At 56.0% G+C, this 8,443-nt stretch overlaps 2 pseudogenes; both read right to left on the bottom strand.

Annotated features, from left to right (window-relative positions):
- Positions 1-490: 490 nt before the first annotated feature.
- On the bottom strand, positions 491-1,325 carry LOC147712545 (28S ribosomal RNA; annotated as a pseudogene; the record flags this gene model as incomplete).
- A 4,125-nt stretch (positions 1,326-5,450) lies between these two features.
- Positions 5,451-7,257, bottom strand: LOC147712544 (18S ribosomal RNA; annotated as a pseudogene).
- Positions 7,258-8,443: the final 1,186 nt, after the last annotated feature.

The raw sequence follows: 8,443 nt of genomic DNA, 5'->3' as shown, positions 1-8,443 counted from the left end.
TCCCCAGAACCCCCCAATCAACATCCTGATCTTACTGCTGGTGGGCGCAGCGCAGTGGGTGTGACCCCAGCCTGCAGCTTGGTGCCTTGATTCGGCAGGGCTCCGTCTTCCTCTACTTGGCTCTGGGAGCAGCCACTCGCTCCTGGGATGTCCACACCTATGACCGCATCCACGCTTGTGACCCCTGGGGAAGGCACACACTCCGGGGCTCAGACCTCTGACACCTACCGGGGCTCCCGCCGGCTTCTCCGGGATCGTTTGCGTTACCACACTGGACGCCGCGAGGGCGCCCGTCTCTGCCACTCTGGGTTCGGGTATCTGAACCCAACTTCCTTTCGATCAGCCGAGGGCAACGGAGGCCATCGCCCGTCCCTTCCGAACAGTGCTCGCCAATCTCTTAGGACCGACTGACCCATGTTCAACTGCTGTTCATATGGAACCTTTCTCTACTTCTGCCTTCAAAGTTCTCGTTTGAATATTTGCTACTACCACCAAGATCTGCACCTGCGGCAGCCCCACCCAGGCCCTACCCCGGGCTTCCGTGTGCACCGCAGAGGCCCTCTTACTTGTCGCGGCTTAGCCCCTGTGGCTCTCAGCACCGTCGACGGCCGGTTATAGGCTGACACTCCAGCGCCATCCATTTTCAGGGCTAGTTGACTCCACAGGTGAGTTGTTACACACTCCTTAGCGGATTACGACTTCCATTGCCACCGTTCTGCTGTCTATATCAAGCAACACTTTTCTGGGATCTGATGAGCGTCCGCAACTGGCACATTAACCCAGCGTTCGGTTCATCCCGCAGCGCCAGTTCTGCTTACCAAAGTGGTACACTAGACATTCGCATTCCATGCCCGGCTCTATGCCAGTGAGCCGGGCTTCTTACCTATTTTAAGTTTGAGAATAGGTTGAGATTGTTTCAGCCCCAAGACCTCTAATCATTCGTTTTACCAGATAAAACTGGGGGCTATGAGCGCCAGCTATTCAGAGGAAGACTTTGGAGGGAACCAGCTACTAGATGGTTCGATTAGTCTTTCGCACCTACACTCCGATCCGATGACCGATTTGCACGTTAGGACCGCTACGGACCTCCCCCAGAGTTTCCCCTGGCTTCGCCCTGCCCAGGCATAGTTCGCCATCTTTGGGGTCCTATCATGCACGCTCATGCTCCACCTCCCCGACAGAGCGGGCGAGATGGGTCGGTGGTGGACCAGACTCTGGAAGCGCGGCGGGATCCCACCTCAGCCGGCGCGTACCGGCCCTCACCTTCATTGCGCCACAGGGTTTTTCTTGGCCATTTGTCTCGGGCACGTGTTAGGCTCCTTAGTCTGTGTTTCATGACGGGTCGAGTGGTTAAACGACATTACTGCAGACCCCTGGCGCCCGACGTGGGCCTCCCCGCCTGGCGGTGCGACGCGGTCAGGGCACACTGAGCACAGTCCCCCCCCCCCAGTCCACAGTCATGCCGGGAGTAGGGGGACCCATCCCCCCTTCCCGGCGTATCCCAAGGGGCGGCCGGTAGTGGGTGCCCAGGAGAGGGCGTGTAGGCAGTCTAAGCTACCGCGGACACAGCGAAGCAGCTGCCAGGGGGGCTGTAACACCCTCCGGCGGAGCAGAAGGCCATCTGCCACTCCAAAGCCTTCCCAGCCGACCAAAAGCCAGTCGCGGCGCACTGCCGCAGAGGAAATGCCCCCTGCGGGGGCCGGGTAGGGCCCGAACGCCGGTCCCACGGAGGGGGGATCCAGAACTCCCGGGCCACTGACCTTCCCGTCGTGTTGAATCCTCCAGGCCCTTCGCTCCGGCGGGCTCCCGGAGCGACGGATTGCACGGACATCACTTGTTTACCTCTCAACGGGTTCACGCCCTCTTGAACTCTCTCTTATTTATTTTATTTATTTATTTTAGAAGCTTGTAGAGCGCGCGGCTACCTCCGGCGGGGGTGTCCCGGCGCTAAGATTACTGGAATATAACCAGAGAGGGTTGCCTAGTTCAAGTCCATCTGAAAGGAGAAATCAAGGGAAGCAGAAGCTTTAATTAGCGTTTAGTAAACAGCCAGGTTTTTAGTGTGCGTCGGAAGACTGGCTCAGATTCGATGAACCTAAGGTCAAGAGGTAGGCTGTTCCAGAGCTTGGCAGCTGTGACGGTGAAAGTTCTGACGCCACTTCGGGTAAGCCTGAATCTGGGAACGTTCAGTAAACGAAGGCTGTTAGATCTCAAATGTCTTACAGAAGATGATATCTTGAGTCGTTTGCTCAGATAGGCCGGGCCAATTCCATGGATTGCCCGGAATGCAAGGATCAAGGTTTTGAAATCAATGCGTCGGGCTATGGGAAGCCAGTGTAGCTCATCCCGATATGCTCTGACAGAATTGCGGGCAGGGATATTTCCAATGAGCCTTGCTGCAGCATTCTGAATGATTTGCAAACGGTCTATAAGATATTGGGGGGCACCGGCATATAAGCTATTGGCATAATCAAGATGTGCCGTGATGAGTGCCTGGACAACCGTTTTGCGGGATGTTTGGGGGAGGTAGGGAAAAATCTTCCTAATCATACGCAGCTTATTAAAACAGGCCCCCGCAACTTTATTGACCTGGGTTTTACCGGACAAAGTGTTGTCAAATATGAAGCCAAGGTTGCGGGCGGACTGCACTGGTATGGGTGGAGGGTTCAGGATGGTAGGCCACCATAGGGTTGCAGGGGGAGTCGATTTCTGGCTAAAAAAGAGAACCTCAGTTTTGTCGGTGTTTAGGGCAAGGTGATTGGCAGACATCCATGCACAGATATTGCCAAGGCAGTTTCTGAAGTTGGTGAAGAGGGAGTCAGAATGGTCTCTGAATGAAAAAACGAGCTGAGTATCATCAGCATATGAGACCACCCTGACCCCCCATGACTCTACTACCTTGGCAAGCGGGGCCAAGTAAGCGTTAAACAATAATGGGCTTAAGGCGGAGCCCTGGGGCACACCGCACAAGAGGGGTTTATCCTCTGATTCAAATGGGTGCATCAGAACCCTCTGAGACCGACTGGACAGAAAAGATTTAGTCCAAGCCAGGACTGTACCACCGATCCCCAGCTGTTGTAGACGGGCTGTAAGTATGTTGTGGGATACAGTGTCAAATGCAGCGGATAGGTCAAGGAGGACCAACATGGCCTCCTCGCCCCTATCCGCTGATTCCCTGATAATCTCGGAAACTTCCAGCAGCGCCGTCTCGGTGCTGTAGCTGGTTCTAAAACCGGACTGAGAATCGTGCAGCAGCTGATTTGTTTCAAGATACTGAGCCAGTTGTTTCTGGACCACTTTCTCCAGTACCTTGGCAGGTTTAGGCAGGAGCGATATGGGTCGGTAGTTGCAAAATTGTGAGGGGTCAGCGTCAGGTTTTTTCAGAATGGGAAGTAGCCTAGCCTGTTTCCACACTGAGGGAAATTGACCGCGGGTCAAGGAGGCGTTCCAGATGGAGAGGAGAGGTTTGATTAAAACAGGGGCGAGATTGCCCATTACTTTGGCAGGGACTGGGTCTAAAGGCGAACCAGACTTGACTTTATACAGCACTGACAGCGCTAAGTCAGGGGTTAGCTCACTAAAAGAGTTGAACGAACAGTGAGAGGAATATGGAACATCATAATGGTGGTTAGGTGGGGCGCTATCAAAGGAGGAAGAAAGTTTAATGATTTTATTCAAAGTTCTTTTCAGCTTTCCCTTATGGTACTTGTTGGGTATCAATCTTGCACCCCTATTTAGCTTCAGATGGAGTTTACCCGCTTTAGGCTGCATTCCCAAGCAACACGACTGCGAGAAGACCCGATCCTGGCACGCCAGGGGCCGCTACCGGCCTAACACCGTCCGCTGGGTGAGCCTCGATCAAAAGGACTTGGGCCCCATGAGCAATGCCTGGGAGTAGATCTTCTGTACACCATACTTCCCGTGCCCGCCCCTTGGCGGGGATTCGGCACTGGGCTCTTCCCTCTTCCCTCTTCACTCTTCACTCGCCGTTACTGTGGGGATCCTGGTTAGTTTCTTTTCCTCCTCTTAGTAATATGCTTAAATTCAGTGGGTCGCCACGACTGATCTGAGGTCCTAGTCGGAAAAAAATGCCAAAGCATCTGGGGAGCCGCCGCGGAAGGCCAGGCCCTGCAGGAGCAGGGTCCTGGCGTCCTGGCAGCGTGCGCCCTCTTTCCCTGGATCGGATCTGGAGGGGGTTCGCCCTCCCGGGGGAGCCGGCCGTGGAGGTGGGCGCCAGAGGCACGTGCGTTGCTGCAGCCGGTGGGACACCACAGTCACACGCGGCACGCAGCCAGGCACCCCGACATGGGTTTCGGAGTGGACGCCAGAGGAGGGGAGGCGAGGCTAGACGCGCCGGCAAAGTACCTCGACGACAGGACCCGGTGAGAAACCCTGCCATGGGGGGTCTGACCTGATTGGGGGACGAAGGGAAGCGGAGCTAACCCTGTGACGGCCCCAGCCATACCCCTGACCAATTGACGATCCAGCAACCCTCAGACAGGCATAGCGCCGGGAGTAACCCAGGGCCGCAAGGTGCATTCGAAGTGTTGATGATCAATGTGTCCTTTTAGAAAACGTTCACCCACCATCGGGCGCAGGAGAGAAGGGAGGAAGTTTACGCCGTCCATCCACCACCCGCGTGGCAAGATGGGAGTCGCACTGCACCGTTGGGAAAAAAATAGCATTACCAGGCGGTCGGCCTGGGAGTCCCACCCACCCACTCGCGGGCGAGAAGGGGGCTCCCGGAGCGACGGGAGCAGGCAGCCTCACCGCTGCTGGTCCCTCCCAGAGTAATTGGGAGGAACCATGCAAGTCTTCAAACCTCTTGGCCTGGCTGTATGGGACCGGATCGAACCAGGTGCCTGGCAACCAGAGAGGGTCGCCCCACCTGCACATCAGCTGACCGTCAATGGGCTGGTTAGTAGCCCAACCCAACCCTTGCCTGTGTCGGAGGCACTGGTAGGGAAGAGTTGGCGCCTCCTCATCCCGCACGCCTCCCACCGTGGGGGGCCGGGGTCCCCTTGCAGGCCCTCTGCTCCTTCTCTTCCAGGCCACCCTGTTGCGTGAGAAGGGCCACTCCTCGGACAACTGAAGCCCGGCCGGGACCCAGGCGTGGTATGGCCCAGGTGGTGGCAGAGCCTTTCGAGGGGAATGATACCAGGCCGGGGAGGAACTGCCATTCAGTTTCCCCCCACCTCTGGGGTCATGCAGGGTGAGCGTGGGTTCTGTCTCTGAGGCCTACTGCTGAGCCCCTCCAAGGAAAGGGACAGGGGCCGCCCTCCATCCCTCACGCATCGGTCGGGTCCTCCCCCGTGGAAGAGGCCTGATTCTCACCCATGTGCCCCATGAGGCCACCGACTTCTCTGCCGGCCCTGTGCCTACAATGTGTGCTTGAAGGAGGCAGCCGAAGGCTTCGAGCTGGTGCCGTCGGTCGCTCGGGCTGCTGCCGTTAATGATCCTTCCACGGTTTCACCTATGGAAACCTTGTTAAGATATTTACTTCCTCTAGATATTCAAGTTTGATCGTCTTCTCGGCGCTCCGCCAGGGCCGTTGCTGACCCGGCGGGGCCGATCAGAGGACCTCACTAAATCATCCAATCAGTAGTAGCGACGGGTGGTGTGTACAAAGGGCTGGGACTTAATCAACGCAAGCTTGTGACCCCGCACTTACTCGGAATTCCTCATTCATGGGAAATAATTGCAATCCCCGATCCCTATCATGAACGAGGTTCAGCGGGTTAGCCGCACCCGACGGCGAAGGGTAGACACACGCTGATCCGTTCAGTGTAACGCATGTGCAGCCCCGGACATCTAAGGGCATCACAGACCTGTTATTGCTAGATCTCGTGTGGCTGAATGCCACTTGTCCCTTTAAGAAGTTGTACGCCGACCGCTGGGTCACGTAACTAGTTAGCATGGAGGAGTCTCGTTCGTTATCAGAATTAACCAGACACCTCGCTCCACCGACTAAGGACGGCCATGCGCCACCACCCACAGAATCAAGAAAGAGCTATAAATCTATCAATCCATTCCGTGTCTGGGTGAGGTTTCCCGTGTTAGGTCAAATGAAGCCACAGGCTCCACTCCTGGTGGTGCCCTTCGGTCAATTCCTTTAAGTTTCAGCTTTGCAACTATACTCCCCCCGAAACCCAAAGACTTTGGTTTCCTGGAAGCTGCTTTGCGGGTCATGGGAATTACGATGCCGGAGCGCTAGTCGGCATTGTTTATGGTCGAAACTACAACGGTATCGGATTGTCTTCGAACCTCCGACTTTCGTTCTTTATTAATTAAAACATTCTTGGCAAATGCTTTCGCTGTGGTCTTGCGCTGGTCCAAGAATTTCACCTCTAGCGGCACAATACGAATGCCCCCGGCTGTCCCTCCTAATCATGTCCCCAGTTATGAAAACCAACAAAATAGAACAGGAGTCCTATTCCATTATTCCTAGCTGAAGTATTCAGGCGACCGTCCTGCTTTGAACACTGTAATTTTTTCAAAGTAAACACTTCGGACCCCAGGACACTCAGTCAAGAGCATGAAGGGGATGCCAAGAGGCAGGGGTTGGGATAGGCGGTATCTCGCCTTGTGGCGGACCGCCAGCTCGAACCCAATATCCAACTACAAACTTTTAAACTGCAGCAACTTCAATATACTCTATTGGAGCTGGAATTACTGCGGTTGCTGGCACCAGACTTGCCCTCCAATGGATCCTTGTTAAAGGATTTAAAGTGTACTCATTCCAATTACAGAGCCTCGAAAGAGTCCTGTATTGTTATTTTTCGTCACTACCTCTCCGAGTTGGGAGTGTGTAATTTGCACGCCTGCTGCCTTCCTTGGATGAGGCAGCAGTTTCTCAGGCTCCCTCTCCCGATTCAAATCCTGATTCCCCGTTACCCATGGTCACCATCGTAGGCACAGAAAGTACCATCAAAAGTTGATAGGGAAGACATCCAAATGTATCATCGCCATCACAGGGTTGTGCAATCGGCCCAAGGTTATCTATAGTCACCAAAGCGGCCAGGCAAGCCGGGATTGGTCTTGGTCTGATAAATGCATGCATCCCAGGAGGTTAGCGCTCGTCGCTATGTATTAGCTCTAAAATTACCACAATTATCCAAGTAACAGATGGAGCGATCAAAGGAACCATAACTGATTTAATGAGCCATTCGCAGTTTCACTGTACCAGCCGTGTGTACTTTCACGTGCATGGCTTAATATTTGAGACAAGCATATGCTACTGGCAGGATCAACCAGGTAGCCGTACTTGCTGACTGGGTGGGTTCGGGAGCCGCATGCCCGTCTCTCCGACCAGCCACCTTCACAAACTCCTCCCTCTCGGGAGCCTGCTAGGGGAATGAGCTCACCGCCTAGGCGGGAGGGCTCGCTGGAGGGGTGGAGAGGTGCGGTTGCACGAGCACCGGTGGGCCCAGCCGCCTCCCCCCGAAAGGGAAAGGCGGGCGAAGGCGCAGCCTGAGCGAGACCCAAGGGTGCCAGGGCCTGGCGGTGGCGGCACCCTTTGGAACGGTCCTTCGAAGCTGCTGCAGATATGTGCTGGGTGGAAAGGGGTGACGGTGTGGCGTGTGGGGCTAATGGACCTGCGGGCAGCAGTGTCCAAGGGCCTAGCGCCATCCGACACCTTCCGCTTGGGTCGGACCACCGGGGGATATGAGCTGCCGGGGCCACTCGGCTTTCGCTCTCATGGGTAGGATGAAGGGCCTCCCCCCAGGTTGCAGGCCCTTGAGTCGGACGGTCCATGTGGGGGGGAAGCTCTTTGCTTGATACAACAGCCGAGGCTATCCAAGCAGTTCATCCCTAAACGTACCGAGAGTACCCAATCGATCAGAGAATGGCCGGGGCCTCCCTTGATAGGCCGCCATTTGTGGGGGATGCCGACTTCATGTCCCTCCCTGCTCCTGGGGCGAGCCTGCTTGGAGGAAAGGCCCATCGGCAAGGGGCTGAGAGGCAGGCGTGGACTGGGCCCCGGGTCCTGTTTTCCCTTGGCTCAGAATTGCCAGACCTCACGGAGGTCTGACTGACCCTCTCCCTAGTAATCCGGAGGAAATTGACCCCCCTTTCTTGTAATCTGTGTGCACCGAGTGACCGAGGGGACCCAAGGCACGAATGTGCCCGACCTCCTCGAGCCCTCGTTGGGATCGGGGAGGCAAATGAGCCCTCATCTAGACTTCCAGGGAAACCCGGCCATCTGGTCACCCCATTGGAAAGCATTGCGCGTGACAAGATGGCTGAGGGGAAAGGCGCGACCAGACGGCCGGGCTAGAAGGGCGGCCATCTGGTCGCTCTGTGCCCTAACGAAAGGGTGAGCGGGTGCTAAGGCATGGGGGGATCGAGGCCCCAGCTGGGCCTCAGCCATGAGACTGCGAGGGGGGGGAGCAGACGGGCCCTATGGCCTGGGGCCCACGGACACCTTGACAAGCAGGCGTAG

Source organism: Lissotriton vulgaris, chromosome 5 (assembly GCF_964263255.1).
Source record: "Lissotriton vulgaris chromosome 5, aLisVul1.2, whole genome shotgun sequence".
Lineage (NCBI taxonomy): Eukaryota > Metazoa > Chordata > Amphibia > Caudata > Salamandridae > Lissotriton > Lissotriton vulgaris.
Note: the sequence above shows the minus strand (reverse complement) of the source record. Positions and strands in the feature narration are given on the sequence as shown.